General features: G+C 33.7%; 1 protein-coding gene across 2 annotated transcripts in view; it reads right to left on the reverse strand.

Moving 5' to 3' along the window:
• The window catches only part of LOC108558144 (rho GTPase-activating protein 20-like), a 52,106-nt gene extending 31,693 nt beyond the window's left edge, over window positions 1-20,413 (reverse strand). The window contains exon 1 of one of the 2 annotated variants that reach the window (XM_017914963.1): window positions 19,896-20,413. The gene's annotated coding sequence lies outside the window, so the exon portion shown is untranslated. Of the gene's footprint in view, window positions 1-2,203; window positions 2,351-19,895 lie in introns of those variants that run through there. The other variant, XM_017914964.1, reaches the window with a different exon arrangement.
• Between the last annotated feature and the right edge of the window lie 1,064 nt (window positions 20,414-21,477).

The following is a 21,477-nucleotide window of genomic DNA, read 5'->3' on the forward strand; positions in this document are numbered from 1 at the left end:
ACTTCTATTGACCATACGATCCTTAAGAAATATATCTTTGTTACTTTAGGAAATAGTCATCATACTACAACACTTTGACAATGAAAATATTTCCATCAACAACAAAACTAGTCAAAGATTTAAAACTTTCATTTTTCGTGTAATTAATGTTAAATATTTTGATGATAACTTGTAAAACCACTTATAAGTTATACTATTCAGTGTCTTTATTACAATGAGGATTGGTTACAGATTGTTAGGTGAATGCCCCAGTAAGCTTCAGCTCTTTCGGCATTAAAACACTTAAAAGTTCTAGTTTCAGGACTACTGTAGTAAAGTACTATTTTATTAGCCAAAAAAAAATTAAAATTACTTTCTTAACTATCAAAAGATCTTCAGTGGATATGATAAAATATCTTAATAGTATTCCAATCTTCGCTTCCACTTTAATCCAAGGTTCAAGATGTTTCTAATATACAAGAGTATTGTATGAAGTTTAATCATACAATAATCTTGTATATTAGAAACATCAAGGTTAAAGATGATTCTAATATACAAGAGTATTGTTTTTTGTTAATATAACTCCAAAATTATTTAACTGACAGTTAGAGGACATTACGTCATATGTTTTAACTCGTAAAATGTTTTTTTTTTATAATGGACAAACGTATTCATAAAAATAAATAGCACTTCCTTCTTAATCAACACAAATCTTTATGTTTCTTAAGCAACATTTTAAGATTATAACGAAAATTAATGAATATAGCACCATTAAATCCTTAATACCCGGCTTCACGAGAGCCCGTTAAATATAACCGGTCTATAACCTCTCAATAATAGTTCAATAGCTCTAAAAACATCCACGCGTTAGAAAAAAATAAGTTTACTAACGTCGATTAATAATGCATATACAATAATGCATATTAATAATACATACGTACATAAAATAAGATGAGAGATTACGAGAGGTTTATTGAAAATCAAATTGCTTCTCGGTCATTAGTTAAAAACATAATCAATTTATGAGCGAGAGGCTATCGAAGATAATTAAACTTTTCGATGTGAGCATATTTTAAACGCTTTCTATTTCTCGATTTTATACTATTCGTTTTTCCTACATGATTGCAACAACTTGGAATCTGTAGATTTGTACAAAAAAAAGTAAAAGCTGCGCTAGATACAGACGAAAATTGAAAACAACTCCGCTTCCAGATAATACTTTGACATCCAATACGGTTTCCTTCGGTTTTCGCAATAACTCATAGACGTCTAGGATCAGATTTCACTTGAAATACGAGCGTGTAAACTAAGTGAAATATGCTCTTTTTTAACGTGTGAATATTTGAAGAAATATACTTGTTTCTTATTTCATATAACGTAATATACGATTCCATTAGGCGATGAGTTAAATACTCAAGTTTTTACTATAAGAAATCACGTTTTACAAAAAAAATATTCAAGAAATTCCAACTATACATACTTCACAAGTGTAATATTTCATAACGTGTCACTTGCGAATTAACGTGTACCTAGGTAGGGTGTCTTATTTAATAATCAACTCCTACGACTTCTGAACGTATTATTGAAATAAGTCAAAATGACGTTTAGTGTCTTACATTAAATCAATCCAAATGTCGTAAATTCGAGTTACAAAACTGCATTTGCAATGAAGTGAATTATATACCTATAAAAAAGGAAAAGTCAATGTACGTACGGGTTGAATTAATTCCCAATTAAAGTGAAAGAAGTTGAAGAAACACGGGACATGTATCAAATGTTTACAAGCTATTTACTCAATTTGCGTAATTGAATTAAAGTGGACGGACAGACATCTTGCCTAATTAAGATAGCGTCGGGAAGGTATGGTTTTTGATCCAAGTTGAACACCGGGTCGTTTTGTAAAAATTTAAATTCGGCCGCACCTGTGTATTATTAAATTTGGGCTTACGCAACGATCGCGTTCTCGTCTCGCCTAAAATAGAAAGTATTCGATGCAGACGATGAAGAAGAAGCAGAGGAAGAAGGAAAAAAAGGAGACTTCAACAATTGCCGAAACGATCGGAAACAAACGAGGAGTGGAAGATGAAGAGTTTTTCGGAAGTAACCGCCTGAAGATAGTGGAGAGAAAGTTCTTTTCCTTATTTCTGTCCATGCGGAATTAATCAGAAGAGTGGCCTATACTAATTTTTGATAGCGGAGAGGAGAAAGTGATACGATTACTTACCCACATTTTTAGGTGTATTATTTTTTGTTAAAGATGATCGATTGATGATCAAAACCCGGTGTTTTCCCTGGAGCTGAGCCAGGAAAACAGGATAATATTAATTGCTCGTATCTGGCACTAAACACATTGGAAACATGCAACGCAGTTTGCTCTAAACGCGACGGGAGAATAAAAGAAATGGGGAATGCACGTCGAGGAAAAACGAAAAGTTGCGGAGAGAAAGAGAGACTGAGTCAGGAAATGGTAATTATTATCTCACACTCCAAGTCTCGTTTCGCCACTAATAGATTTAATTGCAGCAATCTGTAATATGCATACACGCCTATACTATGTATTTATTATTTGCCATCACCAACGACATAAAGCCGACCATTGTTCTAGCAAAGACAAACATTTTAATGTCCCCGTCAGCAGTGATTACGAAAGAAATATGCTTGAGCAGCTCGAGAGGGAAATTAATGCGGACTACCAGGAATTGATAAAAACGCACTTATCTTACGTAAGACCTAAGTAAATATGAATCCATCGCTATTGATTTTCTTCTTGCGATATTTTCGTGATAAGTTCACCAAATAGAAGATGATTGCACCTTTTGGGTTTATCCGGATTACCTCTAAAGGTGTCAATATATTTTTGGGACTTTATTTGGGTTTCGGTTGTTTGGGTATGCCTTTTGGCGACACGTTCGAAAAAACACATTGTTTTTACAGCCTTAAAAGACTGCAACATTGTTAGTAAATAAAGATTTACATTTTTAACTCTACAGCGTTGCTCTACAGTTCCTTGTTTAGCTTTCCAGCACGATCCACAGATTAAGACTTTGTAGCGGTAATTGAGGTGTAACTTTGTTTATGATGTTTAATAAAAACTTACCTGAAAGTATGACGACTTACTCCTCGCTTCATTTCTCTTTTGTAAAACCAATTTAAAAATTAAATAAATTAACAACTTATCAAAGTGTGTGATTCTCAAATATTTTTGGATTTTCTACACATACCCATTCCTCTGAGGGTCGCAGAAAAACGGGGGTGTCCATATTTTATAGTAAGTGATATGAGATTATAGATTTAATAAGAATTTGTTTTATTTTAAGAATAGTGTAGAAGTACTTTTAATATTATTATTTTCGGAATGTAAAATGCATTTTGGCATCCTTGAATCCTGATGTTCCCACACCCACACACGTTCTTATGCGAACGTCGTTATTTTTTGCTCCTGAGAATTCATCTGTGAATCACGCATCGGGTATTCTTTGATTCATAAAGCGCTGTGAAAGTCTCAAGATGTATTCATTTTTGGTGACTAAAGCATAAGAATTCGAAGGCAATTAATGATACCGCTCTTATCTTAAGGACTTATGTAACGCACACAAACACAGCAAAGTGGGGCCGCTTAATTCCCTTTAATGAAACTATTAAAGTGGTCACGATTTTTTCGTTTTATTATCTTCATCTGCGCTCGGCCACGAGGAACGAGGAAAAGGCTCTTAGCGTTAATATCCATACATCTATTTATGCTTTTTTCTCCTCATCTTCCTCTCCTCATCTAAACCTCTTCCTTGTTCGCAGCCTTCGCATGTTGGTTTTGTCAGTGTGAAGTAATCAAAACATTGATTTATCTTTACATATTGCTTTTCTCTCGAGATGTCAACATGACTTGCCTAAGTCGATGCTGGACGGATGGATAGATACAGTTAATACTCCTCTACGAGCTCTTGTTTTTTTGTTTCTTCTTATTCGTTCTTATTTTTTTTTGGTGAGTCTACGATATTGCAACACGCGTCGAACGTCTTCGTTGGTGGCGCCTCATTTTCGTTATGTTTGATTGCCGTGGACCGCAATTAAGGTGCTGGGTTTGTAAGCCAGATGGCAAAATTCGTTGGACACGAGCCGATCCGAATCGTAAATCATCAAAGATTTCCATTGAATCAATTAATGCAGAAACAACAGGCCAGGAATTTGACCCTCGGACGTGGCCTCGGGCAAGGTTTTTCCCAAACCTTTTTCGCTGCACAAATATCTTTTACCTCATTCAGTATACACAAAAACAATTTACAACGATTGCTAAATTTATGAATGTATAAAACAAACTGAAAAACAACTTACATTCATTCTTTAAAAACTTTTAAATTACTACAGACACTATACCTGACATAAGACATATATTTATCAGTCACACTAACTACTAATAATATCAAATTCTATGACTTTGATTTTGTTCTGTCAAGACTACAGTTGATACGTCAAAAGCATTACAGAAACACGTATTTCTTATATTATTTCTATTAATTTCACAAATACATTTTTTGACGTAAATTGACAATGACAGCATTAAGCATTTAACGCGACTCATAGGTTGAGAAACGCTGATAACACAACTACATTGATACATAAACATTGATGTACTTAACATTTTAAACTTCTCAGCAGATTGTAGAAGTTGTTATACTTGGTTAATTATAATAATTATAAAATGACGATTAGACGTTTATTGCAGATGGATTTTCTGCATATGAATGCGTATTCCTTTTTTGGGTGGAGAATGCGCGGAACGGAATGAAGCGCTTCGTCCTGGCATGGGAAGAAATCCCTTTCAGTTATTAATCACTCGTTATATGGAACTCATTCATTAGGTGCCAATCTCGCGCCTGAAAGGGATATTATTAATCCATCATTTCGTGGCTTTAGCAAAAGTACCGATTAACGATAATAAGGTGTATTCCACCCACCGGTCTAGGCCTCTTCTCCTATGATGATGCATCGCTCCCATTTACACGCGATTGATTGATTCAAAACCTCCTCTTTTTATCCGCTTTCAATAGAAACATTAAAATATATTCAAAACGAACGCGTGGGCGGCTTTCGATTTGAAGTTTTACTTAATTGGCAGCTCATTGGACGGAATCTATAATTAAAGGAGCAACGGTATAGCAACAACTGCAAGAAAAAAAAAGGGACACGAAAATAACAAGACGAGAGAAACAATAATTTAGACACTTCTTCTTCGAGCGCTTTGCGGACACAAAGGATGAAAGAAGGTGCACTACACCTACACGCGTCGGTCTGTCTTCTATTTCTTGCAAATGCACGCCTTGGGACGAAAATTCCTGTCCCAGTCCGTAGACTACTTAATAATGGTAAGTAACATCCATTCAGCTCCGGCACAAAACAACGAGATGACACCAAGTGAATTAGAGGTTTTTGCCACACCCACGCTATTTTAACTCGAATAATTTGTATAGCTCGCATACAATACTCTAGAATCATTAGTTTCGTGCATTCAACATATTTAATAACAATTTCAAACCTCAGGCTAAAATCCATACTTTTGTTACTTTATAATTAATGCTACGATTAGGCTGAGATACAAATACCTTGTATTATTACATATTCGTGTTACCTACCTACATGGTAGTGCGTGTAAATCTTGAATTGCCCGCATATTCTCATTCGAAGATTTCGATGCGGGTCTTATTCACTAAAGAAAATTATTACACACACCGCTCGGACGAAAATTCTTAGTTTATCGAAGCGCTGATAGATTAAGACTATATGTTGTTATTGTAATTTACATATATTAATTGATTTAAACCTACAGAATGACTTTTAATCGATATACACTATTCCATTAACGATTTAATTACTATTATAAGCAGCAAATACATTGAATTAATATAGTAAACATTTAATTCAATGATCTTTATCAGAATATTCGTATAAATACTTATGTTTATAATCGATTATAATCGATAATAATCAAGATATAGATTATTATTGCACAAAATATATTATTATAATAGTTACTTTGAAACACTGAATTCAATCAATCTTGATAAGTGAACTAATGATGTAAACTAGCAAATCTTTACTTTTTACGAAATAAAGCAATATAAATTAAGAACCTTCTCCAGTTACATATGATTATTAATTGTAATTATCTTTAAATAATAATTGATAATATCAAAAACAGTTTCATATAAAGAACTATGAAATTCATTGTAGTTAAGATAAGAAATTTTGTTTTTATTTTAATTTGATATAAAAATTAGAAAAAAATAAGGTGCAAAATACGTATGCAAATGTCCATTGTAAGTAAGAAGTGAATTAATCATTTTTTTTATTTAGCTTTGAGAAGATTGAAAAATAGCAAAATATAGAGCGTATTCAATTTATGAGGATGATTTATTGTTGGGATGAATTAGGGCACGGTATGTAGATGCGTAATATGTATGTAAATTGTCGGTATCGACAAAAAAAAAATTGAATATCAAAATTGATTCAGAATTTATTCCTCCCCGTCTCTATAGGAGCAATTTGAATAGAAACAACGATAAATAAATAAATAAATAAAAAATGAGAAATCAGATGATGATGATGGGGACACAAGGGTATTCGGTGATGGACGAACGTATAGGTAGGTGTGCCATCATCATTGATTGCATTGATTCAAAGTTCAACGAATCCAGTTTTACGGCGTCGATTCGTAATAAGTTAATTGATAGTTTATTAATTTATATGTGCGTCCAAGGGAAACGATCGGAAGGAGAGACCCGTGTTGCTTTTGCTCTTGCTGTTGCTGAAGGATGCTAGAAGGAGGAGGAGGAGGTTGAGAGGCCGAAGGAGGCGAGAGATGAAGATAGTGTGTGTGCACGGTGTAATAAGCAATCGTATCATCATCTAAACTGATCCCCATTCGAAAAGTGGAAGAGGACGGACGACGGTGGATCGTTTGGGAAGGACGAAAGAGCGGATAGGAAACGTTGGACGTGTTGTAAATGTAAGTAAGCGGCGTGCTCCAGCGCAGCATCGGAATGCGGTACGGAGTTGCGTGTCATATCTTAAGAGTGTGGATCAAAGTAGTCTTAGCCGGCGGCTGGACAACTTGCTAAAGGTGCACACACACACAAACACACACTCTCAAGCACGTACGTATACTTGTATACGTACACAGATGGATGCATGCGCCTCTCCGTGCAGCGAGTTGCTGGCATATGTGTGCTGTTGTCATAAGCCCGACCACTCCTAACTCCTCTCCACTCGACTCTCAAAACAATTTGTAACTCTTTTCGCGCACACACACACACTCTTTGAGGAGTACTACTACTAGCTAGTAGTACCACTCGAAGGAAGAGGATAAGGACATCCCGAAAACGACTTTAATTACAGCGCGCGCTCCTCCAATATAAATGCAAATAACCTCGTTGTTTGCGCATCATCTAAGCCCTGCAACTTTCCTCCCGTAATTATGCATCAATAGCATCATATTTATTCATTGGGTCGGCCTGCGCGATACTTATTCCCGCATATTGCCAGCAAATTGCGCACAGATTTCAATTAATATCTAAATATCTGCGTCTGGCAGATTTATTGCGCCATCATCTTCCCATTTCCGCGATAATCATTCAATGGCCGACACCGAAAAGATAGACCAGACCAGATCAGACCACTATCTTCATCCATCTCCTCCTCTCTGCATCCTCAACCTCATATTTTTCCTCTTTTCGTCCACAACCTCATCTTTCTTCTCTCTTCAACCTCAACCACATCATCATCCTCGTATTTCTCTACACTGCCTCCTCTTTTCACCCTCATCCTCGTTCCATTCTCATCATTGACTTCCTCTTCTATACATACTCATCTTCCTCCTCTCTACATCCTTATCCACATCTTAGTTTAACTCTTTTCATATTCCATTTCTCTTAATTCTCATCATCATATTCCAAGATAATGGTCGTTTCCCTCCTCTTTTAATCCTTCTCTTCTCTCACCTTAAACCTTCTCTGTTAATTCTCATACTTCTCTATATTCGTGTTAGGAACAAACCAATTACAAAACGCCTAATAAATATAATCTCATTAATTCGCCAGACTCTCGCGTTTCCTTTATTTATATTTTGCATAATTCCATTTAAATTTTCCACGGCTAAATTGAAACTTCTTCATTTAAATCACGTCCCTAAGTGTCTGCTCGGCTCTCTCGAGCTCTCCGGCATGCACCGTACTCGTGAAATGGAAATGAGTAAATCAAAACGTCCGAGCGTCTGTACAAAATAATTTAATTGAGAAATTGCAGCACATGCTTAACTGAATTTTTCAGGAACTGCACTATCCTCGCCTCCAGCCAAACATCCCACACATCAATCAAATCAATACAAATCTATGAATATATATTTTTTATAATCAAATTAAGTATATGAGGAAATAAATAATATTTTTGTTATTTGTCTAATGTTTGTAATATAGTTGAAAAATTTGTAAAAGAAATAATATAGTTGTTCGAATATTATCTAAAAAAAAAAGGTGTATAAATTTAAAGGAAAACAGTAAGGAAATATATTTTTTAATGGAGTTTTCTTTTCATTGAAAGAATTATTATTAAGAATAATTTATATAATTAAATTTAAAAGAAAAAGAAAGTTATAACTCGAAACCATTAAATCTTGCCTTTAGTTGCATGAATGAGTGTTATTACCTTTTGCCGAGTTGGTCTAAGATATTAGCGCAGGTAAAATGATTCGCCTTGGAGTAATTAACATAAATATTCCCCGGATTTGATAAATTGTCGTAATTTAAGAGGATGGAAACGTATTTAAATGCATGCACGTAAATTTGGTTTAATTAAGGTTTCTGGCTTGTTTTTGTGGTGGACGCATTAGATGGACGGAAGATGGAGTGCGCACGTGTATACCGTGCAATAGAATGAGAGAGAAAGAGATGTATTGAAGGAAGGAAGACGCATTCCCATTTCTCATAGAAGTCATTACGTAGTGACTTGAGGTTGATGTAAGGCTCATCAATGCTGGCCAAATAAATAAAGTATTAGGATTTGCATGCAAGAGGAGAGGAGGATGGATGCTCTCTGATGGTTCTCGACTCGACTCTCCGCGGTCCGTCTCGTAGTCTCTCTTCCTCCTTCACTCTCCTCCAGCTCACATAAAACCCGACATTATCTTGAACTTTCATAACCGGGCATCACCGTTTCGCTAATAAAATAAAACATAAAATTGTTACCGTTAAATCGTGGAATGTGTCGAAATGTACGGCTGCTTGCAGGAGGCTGCGACTCGATAAAATTATATTGTCATTAGCCACCGATTCTCCACCAAAATTACAATGATGATGATGATGACAACTGTCTCAATTTCTTGAGACATTTAATGGGATGCTTAAGAAACATTGATCAAATCATTACCAAAAAAAACTGAATCCTTCTTAATAATCCTATTTTGGATCAAGTTTATAATAATGATAATGACGAAGAAGATGTTCAGAAAACTTTTTCCCTTCATCACATCATCACCAAATAAAGTGTATCCCTTTCTACATAATAACATCAATAATCAACTGGTTGCATTCTGCGTACGCGAAAGAAAATCATTACGCGATTTCGTATTTGCTTTAGAATTAACCACGCTTCTCGTCGAGCAGAATAAAAAAGAAAGAATGAGATCGTAATTGAACTGCAATCACAGCACACCTAGAACCAGAATCTCGGAGTGGAGCAGTTTTCGCAACAGCTGAAGAAAACCTAACATATATTTCCTTTTTATTTGCAAAACATCTGCTGTTTGTCCGGCTTTTCCTGCAAAAGCCATTCAAATTGCGCGCAATTGTTCTTAATGCCCGGTTTCCACACTTACATTTCTCGCTCTTCTGCTATTTATTTTTGTTGAAATTTTGTTGTTTCATCCGCTTTTTTATTGTTTTCGCTCAAATGCGGACGCGTGAGAAACAAAACAATGGTGAATAGAAATGCGCACGGAAAGTGAAAAGAACAAAGGGTATGGGATGGACAAAAGCCGTACCGAAAATGGAATCAATTTCGTTCATGCTGTTTTGATTTGAATAGCGCGCGCTTCTGCATTCCGGCTTTAGAGAAACTATCCTCTTGAAAGTTTTGTTTTCAGCAATCTGCTTAGATCTGCATTATTAAAACATCTCGCGGACGTTACAAGACTCACCTCGGAATTACATGAATTACCTATTAAATTTCGCAAACTAATCTTACCGCGAAGTCACGATATATCAAATTCATTTGAATATATAATATATCATGGAATTGTCTTATACATAGATTCTACAATTAAATTGGTTGTTTGCATACGTCATATTAAATTATCTATTGCATTCTATATGAAATAGAGAAAATAATATTATTGAATTAATCATTTATATCTATATTTGGAAAATACATGCAAAGAGTAAATATATACAGGATGTAAATTTTTACTTATTTATATCTATTTCATTCTGATACACTTTCACAATTTGCATAACAAAACAAAAAATATATTTTAATTAAAATTTTATATCAATTATTTAATTATTTATCATAATTCAATAACAAGAGACATTTCTAGCAGATTAAATCTATATATTATTGATGCTAAAATCGAAAGTATCGATTCGTGTAATTGAATGTAAATCTTGAACAATGGCAAAGATGAAATAATCAACGACAACAAGAAAAAAAAGAACGTGCTTTAAACTTGTATATCTGTCTATAAGCATCAGAAGAACGAACGAAAAAAAAGTTCATTTATTGCTTGGAAGGTTATTTAATAGCCTTCAGCTGTTGCGCAAAATTTCGCTTCATTATCTGATATTATTATTATATTTTTCAGTGTGAGCGAGAGGAAAGGAGTGGTGAAGAGAAGAGGAGAAAAAAAAGAAGGTACACGCTACACACACGCCCAGCCATAATAAAATAATTCCTTTCATTGAAATTTGAAAACAGGTTCTCGCAAATTTTATTACGAAACCGCTTTATAAATCAGCATTAAAGTCCGTGGCGGGGACAGCGAAGGACCATATCTTGGAATGATGGCACAGCGATACCTTACAGCAGTCGACGATCAATAAGAGGAAAAAATGTATGTATATGAAGAAATTTCAGGCGGTCTGATAAAAAAAAAAATTGAAAACGTGGATCGATGTACATAAATTTGGATATTGGGTAGAATCGAAAACCGAAAGTGGGATTACTTTGTTTTTGTCGTCTTCTTCGCTCGACGATGAGGGTCGAGGAGGAAGATCAGAGGGGGGTTGGCCGTGTGGCCATAGGCAGGTCTCAGGACTTTATATTCGGAATGGATAATCGCCGTTGGAGGTTCACATTTAAATTTTTAATTTTCGCGTTCGGCCAATTTGTAAACGCGCATTATAAATATTTATACTTTTTCGGAGATGCACTCGAGCTAATGATAAATACGTAATAAAAAGAGAAATAAATAAAAGAAGCGAATGAATGCCTCCAAAGGATTATCTCGGTGGGAGTCCTCCGCAAAGATAGATAAGCAACCTCCTTTTTTTTAGTTAACCTTTTCTTCGGCAACAAAGGAGTTTAGTGTCCAAACTGAGGTCAAAAGTTCAGCGTCAATCCGAACTGAAGAATGTGTACAATAAAAAGAATACAACATTTTCTTGTCCATCCAAATTGAAGGATGTGTATAACCAAAAACATCAAGAGGAATGTTTATAATACATTTTGTTTGTAAACCCAAATTTAAAGATATGGACACTATTACTACGTAAATATTTATATTAGTAAAATATTGATAAAACTAGGTACACTTCCTCTATGAAAGAGCGTGTAGTTGTAAAAAATAAGGGAGTTCATCAAAGGATTCATCAATCACCTGTCGCATTCTCCACGCGCTGCCCTTTCGCTGTCACCTGTTCAGGTCATCTGAAAATACGGTAGATCTTCAGATACACCAGCTGCATGATAAATCGTTTACAAATTGATTTGCTCGAAAATTTTGTACATTCCCACTTATAAGATCGTAAGTTTCAGATAATTTACTGCAATTTGAATACTGTCAGTTATACCAAATGAAACTTTGTCAATTTCCTGTCAGATGTCGACTCAATCGATTTTACAAATTTTTTAAAAAAGTAGATATAATGCAATAGTTTTTATGTAATTTTTGATCTAATAGAATTTATTCATCCGCAAATATTTCAGTAAAATGATTTCAATTATTGTCATCATTTATTTGATGAAATAATATATGCTTCATAATAAAGTAAACTTTAAATATTTTTACTTACATTACCTTGTTTCATTTACTCATAAACTAAGTATATATAATAAAGTTGTTGATTTAGATTCTGTATAGTTAACAACGCAAATGAGTGAAATAATAATGATGTACCAGATATGTTCAACAAAACACAAAACAAGATAATTTGTTGCTCTAACATAACCCATAAAGAGTGAAAGAAGAAAGTTAGAAATTAGTGTCTATCGTTAAACTGGTTGTAAGTGTGGACTGAGACCATCTGCGTCTAATTTGAATTTAGCATATGCAAGGGTAGATAAAGCAAGATTACGTAAGAACAAGCTTTCATCTAGAGTAAAGTTCATAAGAAATATGAAACCAGAATTGACATTTTAAATGCATTTACTAAAAAAAATAGAAATTATTATCGAGGCAATTAGGATATTTTTAACCAATTAAAGCTAGCACATAACTTAGTTTCGCAATAACAAGTAGTGGAAAGTGATACAAGAGTAAAAGTATTAGCAATAATTGCGTATTAATGAAATCCATTTTCGGTTAGATTGAGCGTGTAATGTCTGGTAAGTTATTTATTTATTTTTATATTCATATGCGTTGAACGCGCATTGAATAACGATTATCCAGTTTATTGACTCTAACAATTAATATGCAACGCATGAATATTAAAATTTATTCAGGTAAAAATCACCTCGGATTAATTTGCTGCAATCTAAATTGATTTCTGCAATGAAACTGAGAATGTAGACGATTGTTTCCTTTTCCGTGCATTTTCTTTTTTATCTGCTCAATTCTATTTTTTTTTGTAGTTCTCTTCGGTTCTTGGAATGGGGTGTTTCCGAAGTATGTGAGGGCTTCTCGTCTCTCGTTTTTGGACCTGTGCCAGGGCGAACGAAAGGAGAACAGGTGGCCAACAGCTGTATCATAATGGGTGCTGAAATATATAATGAAAAAAAGAAGAAGTAAAAGCGAAGCACACACCCCAACTTTGAAAGGAAACCTCTCCCGCCGCGCTGAAGAATAATTACCACCGCAAAGATGTTCGTAGCTTCCGAGAAGCCGGTATTTTTTCCTCATTTAAATCATAGCTTAGACGTCACGAATACTTTTATTCTTAGGCGAAAGAAAACGTCAGCTGAATCATCGGAATTATTTGGATGATGATGATGGTGTTGGTGATTCAGTTCGATGGTAGTGGAAGTAGTAGTAGTTGTAGAAGTAGCAGCAGCATCGGGCAGGTTTTTCGAAACGGAATGGCCATTGTTTCGTCTTTAAAACTACCTTTTTTATGCTACAAAACTCGAAAACAAACAGAAGCAATAAAAATTCCAATCGACAATTACTCACGACGTAATTTATTTAACAACAAGCGAGACCGAGAGTTTATGCTCTTTGTATTCCACGTTTTACGAAACACAAATGATAAATATTTAAACGTCTCCCGATCCTCTTATCTATGATTCCCCCATAAAGGAAACCTATAAAGAGACGGAGGAAATACAGGGAAAAAGAAAGAAATACGTAAACCAAAAGAACAACAAAAAAAAAAACGAAGAGAGAATCGAATGAAACACGGAGAGAAGTGCAAACGTAGATGGAGAAGCTGCTGCTCAATTTTTGGTATTTACGAAACAGGTATGTACGAGTCGTTTCCAGCGTTAAAGGCGCAATAAATAAGATCGAAACTGGAGGGCAAATATTTTCTTTTCACCGAAATGGCAATAATTTATCTAATATTATTGGGTGTTAAGAGATTGGACGGAGAAGAGTCGAGAATCTTACTCGGCGAAGATAACGTAATCTTCGGACGGCTGAGACAGCGAAGACAAGGTCATATGCAAATTGAATTAATGCCACTCCACGGAAAAAGCACAGAGAAACATACACGTCTTTCAAATTGCCTCTCGCATCTTTGTCCATCGCTTCTTTATTTTATTTCATTTTTCGGGTCAAACCCACTGGGTTTAACGGTTGATCCCAATAGTTTTTGGCTTCCACACTTCCAAAATCTGTGTTAAAGAAGCCAAGAAGTTTTCATTTTGACATCGTTTTTACGTTGAGTCCCACTGTTGTTGTTTCTTTCGAAGACATGTAAACGATGTTCCTACGCCTTTCGTGTGTCCGTTTTTATTCATTTGCTGTCAACGTTTTCGGCTTTTTTTTTTTCAACAACAACAACAACATCGAAAACCGGAAACTCTTTCCGGTTCGGCCAGGATACGTACACCATTTTCGTTTCAGAGCGGTGCATTTTAATCGCTGGGAACGAAACTCCCATTCGATGCAATTATCCTATGGACAAAACTAACCGGAGACCGTAACGAAACACAGCTTTATAAACAAATCTACTCTGAATCAGCATACAAAATAATTTTACACTCTTTTGCAACGATCCTTTTATGAATAAAACTATTTTTATAGGGTGTCTCATAATTAAATAGTCTTCAGATTGTGATCTTTCTATTGAATTATAAAATGGCGGCAAATTCAAATCTTGCGTTAATTTTGTAGTTGTAAACAACTACAATCATAATATACACAATTATTGCAATATTTCAGTACACATTTTTGTTATAAATAAACATATTACATAAAATATATAACGGCAATTGATGCGTTAATTATGTAACTTCATTAAACGACAATTAGTTAATTAAAGCGTTAATTATGTAAGTATATAACAGTAACAATTGAGTCTAAATATAAAACTAAACTTGATTCTATAATTCAAAAACATATTTTTTTTTGAGTGAATGTTGAAATATTTAAAGAACTGTGAATGATGTAATTTGAGAGTGGCATTAGTTGAAATGGGTGAATCAGGGTGGAAATTAATGCGGCTGGATTATTCATCACATTTTCTTTCGTGCGTTTCTTTTATTTTTTCTTTCTTTTTGGAAATGCGATCTCTTAATATGCCACATGACTTGAGTTTTAAAGTGTCGGAAATTTATGGTAAACTCGTATTCATCTCAGGATTAAGATATTAAGAGTAATGAGACAAGTTGATCCATAAACAAACCTGACAGACAGATATTTACGAGTCACAACAATTTTGGCACTGCAACCACTCTTCACATATAAATTTAACATAATTTCTGTACAATCCAAAAATCTTAACACTTTAAATGCATGTAATATTTTTTTTTAAAAACATCACTATTTTCATGTTTTAATTTCAATTTTCACTCTCTGTAATTATTTATGTCTACTTCAAATTTCTATTTACAATTAAAAATGTAATTAATTTCCTAATTAAATTTTGCTTCAAAATTTCTCTTTCTAATTGATAAACATTGTATCAGAATTGTATAAATTAATCTAAATTTAAAAGTAAAATGTAAATACTAAAAATTGTTTTTATACATTTGTAAATTTGTGCAAACAGGCATAGACTTTGATTGATTATTTTGAGTAAATTCAATCAGTCTTCGTCAAAGGAACATCTGATGTGTTTACGATTAACTGAATGAAAAAATAGACTTAAAAGAAAAACAAATTCACTAAAAATTGATCGATGCAAGTTGCGTAAATTTTTCCAGCTGCGATCTAAACCAGACGTAAACAAATTACCAAATGCGCTTTTTTTTCATCTCTCTCTCTCTTGAAGTTTGGTCATCAACGGAAATTTACGTTAATTTTAGACTGACGTGTATACATCTGTCGCTACTGCATTATATTTAGAAATCTGTTGACGAATATTTATTTACAATTCATTTGAACATTCCCTAATTCTTTAGAATTCATTTATTTAAGAAACTAATGTTAATCTTCTATTTTTTATTTTAGTGTAATTGAAAAACGTGAATTCAGTTTAAATGTTTATTTTTATCAATTAAATTCACATTCTTCAAGTATTCTTACACTTATTTTTTAAATATCAGGTGTATTTATCATAGGAATCTAAGTAAAGTGATGATATAAGATTCAACTCACAAAACTGTGGAAATCCTGATTGAGCTATACTTGAGCTTAGTTCCTAAAGTTTAATTTAATTTTACATTGAAGTAATCTGATGAATCAGAAGTTCAACAATAAAATTAATTTAAAAATCAAATTAATAATACACAAAGAATTGAAAATTGATTTACACATGTTGATTTCTGTGTGAGTAAGAGGAGTTCAATGGGGTCGTTAAACTGACTTAAATACTGTTATTCATCCAATTATACAATCCGTGTATTCTCGTAATACATGACGTCCATTGAAATTAATCAACGTTGCTTTAATTACGTAACATTAGCACCGAATCAACAATAGAACCAAATAGAATTCAGTATGGTAAAATAAATAGATATTAAAAAATAATAATGAGTTTGTTTCGTTGTAACCGTGAGACGCTGCTCATTACGTTATATAATTGTGCGTATCGGTGAATTAAAATCTTAGTCTCGACGTTCCGCTGCTTCACTTCTTGTCAATTGGAACTTACAACCTTGCCGTTGCCTCTTCTGGATTTGGCATTCCTGTTCTATGCCATGTTTACTTTAGAATTATATATCAAGACGTATATGCCTATATTTCGCACCAGCCTGCCCTGTTTTCTCAGAAGATGTTAATCTTCAGTATTCGAATGAATTATGAATGAAATAATTTACTCTGAATCGCATTAAAAAAAAAATTGTAAAACGTTTTTTGAATTTGTCAGGTAACATCTTTAACCGTGTAAATTATACATAAAATAATAGTATTGAATGAAATTTTACTAAACGTTTTGTATTTGCCACTAAAACTAAACATTTTAATTCAATTTGATAGATAGTTTGATATTTATAGTTTTAAATAGAGATATTAAGTTAGTATTAGTTACATAATTTCTATTTTCTGTTAATTATTGAATCTCATTTATAACTGTTTATATATAAATTATTTTTTATTAAGTTAAGCAACTTATGTCGCCGATATTCCTAGGATGATTATTACTAATACTGTATCAAAATTTGCTAAAGTGCAGAAGATTATCTATATTAATTAATCTTTAAAAGCAAATTTAAACATTACTACAAAACCTGCGGTTTTGTATCAATTTAAGAACAATATCTCCAAGAAAATACTTATACTACAACAATCATTACTTAGTAATACCAAAGATTTCTTAGAATACATAAAATGCTAATTCCCTTTCTATACGGATTTGATTTTCTTTTAAATTAGCAGAGAACATAACGCAATAATTGGCATGCAAGTACGTGCAAGTATGCAATCACTCTAAACTAAATGCAATTTAAAGTTATTAGAGATTACGGTTATAATCAATTACGCGACCTTCGGTTCAAGTAATAATTTCTGCGGAACGACGGTGGGGGAGAAGAATAAGAATGGAGCAAGATGAGGAGACTATGATGAAGAAGAAGTAGAAAAAAGAAGGAAAAACGAATACGAAATAGGCAATTAGGAAATTTCTTCGCTCGCAGAAAGGATTAATTAAATTTCGAGACGTCGAGGTGTTTCGCGGCGCGGTGCATTTTCAAGTGTTCTTGACACTATTTCCCATTGCTCGACTAATTGATTACGCCGCCATCGAGATTCGAAATGCCGTTGTGTAATCGCTTCATTTGTAAAACAATGCTATTTGGAGCAGGTTGCTGCGCCTCCGTACAACGTTTTAACATCGAGATTGCTCCAAATTATAACAACTTAATTGTAATTTCATTATAAATAATTAACGAAACAAGAAGCATTTTACACATGTTTTGTTTATATCGTTGTTGAAAACGATTGAAATTAATCTAAACATCTATTTAAAATTTGTAACAACCGATTGGAATTGCAACAACATTTTTTTTTAAGTCTTCAATAAAACTAAAATTTTTCCAAAAAGTTTTATGACATCGCTGTTTATTTATGTCACTTTAGCATACCAGTCTTTTAATATATTCATTCTAGGAAGTGAGTACATTTTACTATGTAAATAATGGTTTTTCCTTTTCTTTTATTTCACGTTACGACTTTTTGAATGAAAGTGCATCGAAGAAAATGTAAATATGGAAAAGTACTTTCATTACTACTATAGCAGTGTTTCTCAACCATATATAACGTGGAATTACCTGTATAGCTTTGAAAATACTTATTCTAAGAAATATTTTTTACTCTACAAATAATGTTTTACTAATTCTTGAATCAAAATGAACTAAAGAAAGTATAAATAAAACTTTTCTAATTATTTAATTATCAATTTAATTATTTAATTATCAAATCATCCATTACTTTCAATTATTGACAGTGTACTTAAAAATGTGAATATATTTAGTTTAAGAAAAATCTTACTTAATCATGTTTGAAATTTTGGTAATTTAATTAAAAATTAATTAAAATTATATTTTTTGATAAATTTGCTAAAGTTGAAATAAAGTTTTTAACAATTTTTTTAAATTCTACTTATACGTTTAAAAATCATCCCAATTATTCACAATATTTTCAAAGTTATTGTTAATTATTTTAAATATAAACTTCTGAACTTTTTTTTTCAGAAACTAAAACTTGAACTTTTGAGATATATTGTGTATATATTTTACAAATTATAATATCATCCAAAATATTGTCAAAACGATATCAAAAAAAAAACGTATTCTGTTGAAAGTCGCAGAAGAGAGGAAAAGCCGAAGACGAAACCGTACTTTCGAATATATGGTAAATATTTAGAAGAGAGGCCTGTGCACATCATATTGAATGTGCGAGAACGTATCTCCTTACATAAACTGTGTTTTAATTAAAATCCCAGTTGTAAATTGAAGAGGCTGCATAACCACTTCACGAACACTTAACTCTCCTCTCGCTCACTCGCTTTTGTGCAACAACATTGCTGCTTACACGTCGGCATTTCTTCCCCACATCATCACACTGTTTCTCTTTCGATATAGCCATTGGCGTGCCTTCAATCTTAACAACAAACAAACAAAATTAAAAAAAAAAAAAGAACAATAACAATCACCCGAAGAGATTCGGCCCTAATCCACAAAGGGCGACACTAGAAGACGACGTCCAAATGCGCTTATTTATCGACTCACTTCTGCATCCGTTCCACATTCATTTCGAGAGAAAAAAAAAAAGAAAACCTTTTTCCATGCATCCTCGCAGCTGCCCCAACCGAAAAACTTTCAGACACAAAAGTTATTGTACCTGAATTCAGTTTTCTGTATACTATTTTATTTTTTTCTGCTCACACTTTGCTCCAGTTAGAAAATACTAGATTTTCTCTCTTGCTCGCAAACATAAACGACTAAGGCATACTTTCAAAACTTGATTACGCTTTCCTGTTTATCTCACGTTTTGCCACTCGAATCTAAACATAACAACTCTTGAGTTCGTGTGCTTCCGCAGCATTTATTTATTTTTTGCTTTTTCTTCTTCTTTATTTTGAAAACGGTATGCGAAGTATTTCGATCTGGATTAAATGTTTGCTTATGTTAAAATTGAAACCGGAGTATTTGCTCGAGGATTAAATTCCGAGCGATAATCCGCTCGGGACAATGCGCAGATAAACAATCCTAAGTATAACAGAGGATCGACTAAATATTTACGGTTCCTTAGACCCGAGGTGTTATCAGGACGATAACGTATCCTAAGATAAAGAGTCATTCAGAATTTGGTGACAAAAGGTTTGACCCTTTCTTTAAGTGTGAAGTGGTAAATATATTAGGGTATGTTGTTAATAAATATTTAGCGCACGTACCTTGATCTGCAGGTTCGATATCTAAGATTGAAGTTAAAATCCACTGATACTAAAGTTTGTTTTAAAATTTTATTTATGGGTTTCCAGTAAAATCCAAGCGATTGTAATGTCGGGTCTCTTTAAAAATCGTAGAACATTGATGGAACGCACATATGAGCGGTGATGGTACCAGAGCGCGGCAAGGAGACACGCACTGGAGGAGGTAAAAAAACACTGGCGAGGGAAAAGCCTGAACTGAAATGCCACTGCAATTATCTGATGCGTACGCAGCCCGTGCTCAAAACATAGTTTGTTTTCTGTTCTTGCATGGTCTCGGTCTGTCTTTGTGGGGTAGTTCCGATCGGATGAGCTGGTAAAGTTCCAAAGATCTGGAGCTCGATGTGTGGAGGATGAGATGTGCGGATTGGACGCCCAGGTACGTACGAGCGGGCGCGTTGGGTGCTGCGTTGGGTTTCGGTGGTACCGCGCGGCCTCGGGTCGCGTGTTGTCTTCGGAACTAACGAACAACTACTGGTTTAGAAAATTCAACAGGTAAATTGTGGAAGGTAGGAAGGAGTCCATGTGCGGGACCGTGTGGGTCGCGACTCGTTCGGTTCCGTCGACCGTCGTCCGAGGCTTAATGAATTTCTGATGAGCTCTAATTAGAGATCACGGCTGTATGATGCACGGTAGATGCTGCTCTGGGTGCATCTAATCTCCTCTCTATCCCAACAGCACTTCCAACACTAGATTACTATACGACGCACACAATCAGAAGACACTCGTACATCATATTCTAATGATTGAATTTAAATGTACCTATCTCCAAATATCTTATCCTCTATCATCAAAAGCTCCAAATCTTCTAACTCCAATTATTAAATCCTCTAACTCAAAATATCAAATCTATTTTTAAATGTTAAAACTTAACTACCTCCAAACATCAAAACATATGACTTCAGGCATCAAATTAGTAGCATCAATTAATATTTGTTTCACTTCACCAACATTAAAAAAGCATTACAGACAAAACAAGCCCCCAAAAATGAAACTTAATTGCAGCGTTCATTGTTTTACGCATCCGTCGTTACTTAATTGATGTATGTACGTACACCGAACATCAAGGTCAACGTTTCCTCCAATACCTTTTTGAGAATTTCCTTATGTTTGCTCAACACAAAAGTCATTAATTTAACAATTAAAACAAACAATACCAAAGCTGTAACCACACACAAAACATTAATTACGTTTCAATTGTCTTTAATAAGTATTAAATGTACGCACCTTTAAAAAATACAATTCAATTAAATAAAATATATTCACATATATTTTAATTAATAAAAACACATTTCAGATGATAAAATTTATTAATGATAATTGAAGAATTAATTAAAGTATACATTTTAAGTTTCACGTCATTTGTAACTCTAGCAAATTACTTGTACTTGTTAAATGAAAGAGGTGTTGTAAGGCGTTTATTTATGAACAAATATTTATACAAATATCCAAGTTCATGTACTTTGCAAACACCCCGTAATGTTTAGTCGCCTTTAAACTAGTCACTGTATGTTCTAGTATTGTTATCGTGTTTAATTATATAACT

The sequence above is a fragment of the Nicrophorus vespilloides genome, unplaced genomic scaffold (genome assembly GCF_001412225.1).
Source record: "Nicrophorus vespilloides isolate i.1.1-1 unplaced genomic scaffold, Nicve_v1.0, whole genome shotgun sequence".
Lineage (NCBI taxonomy): Eukaryota > Metazoa > Arthropoda > Insecta > Coleoptera > Silphidae > Nicrophorus > Nicrophorus vespilloides.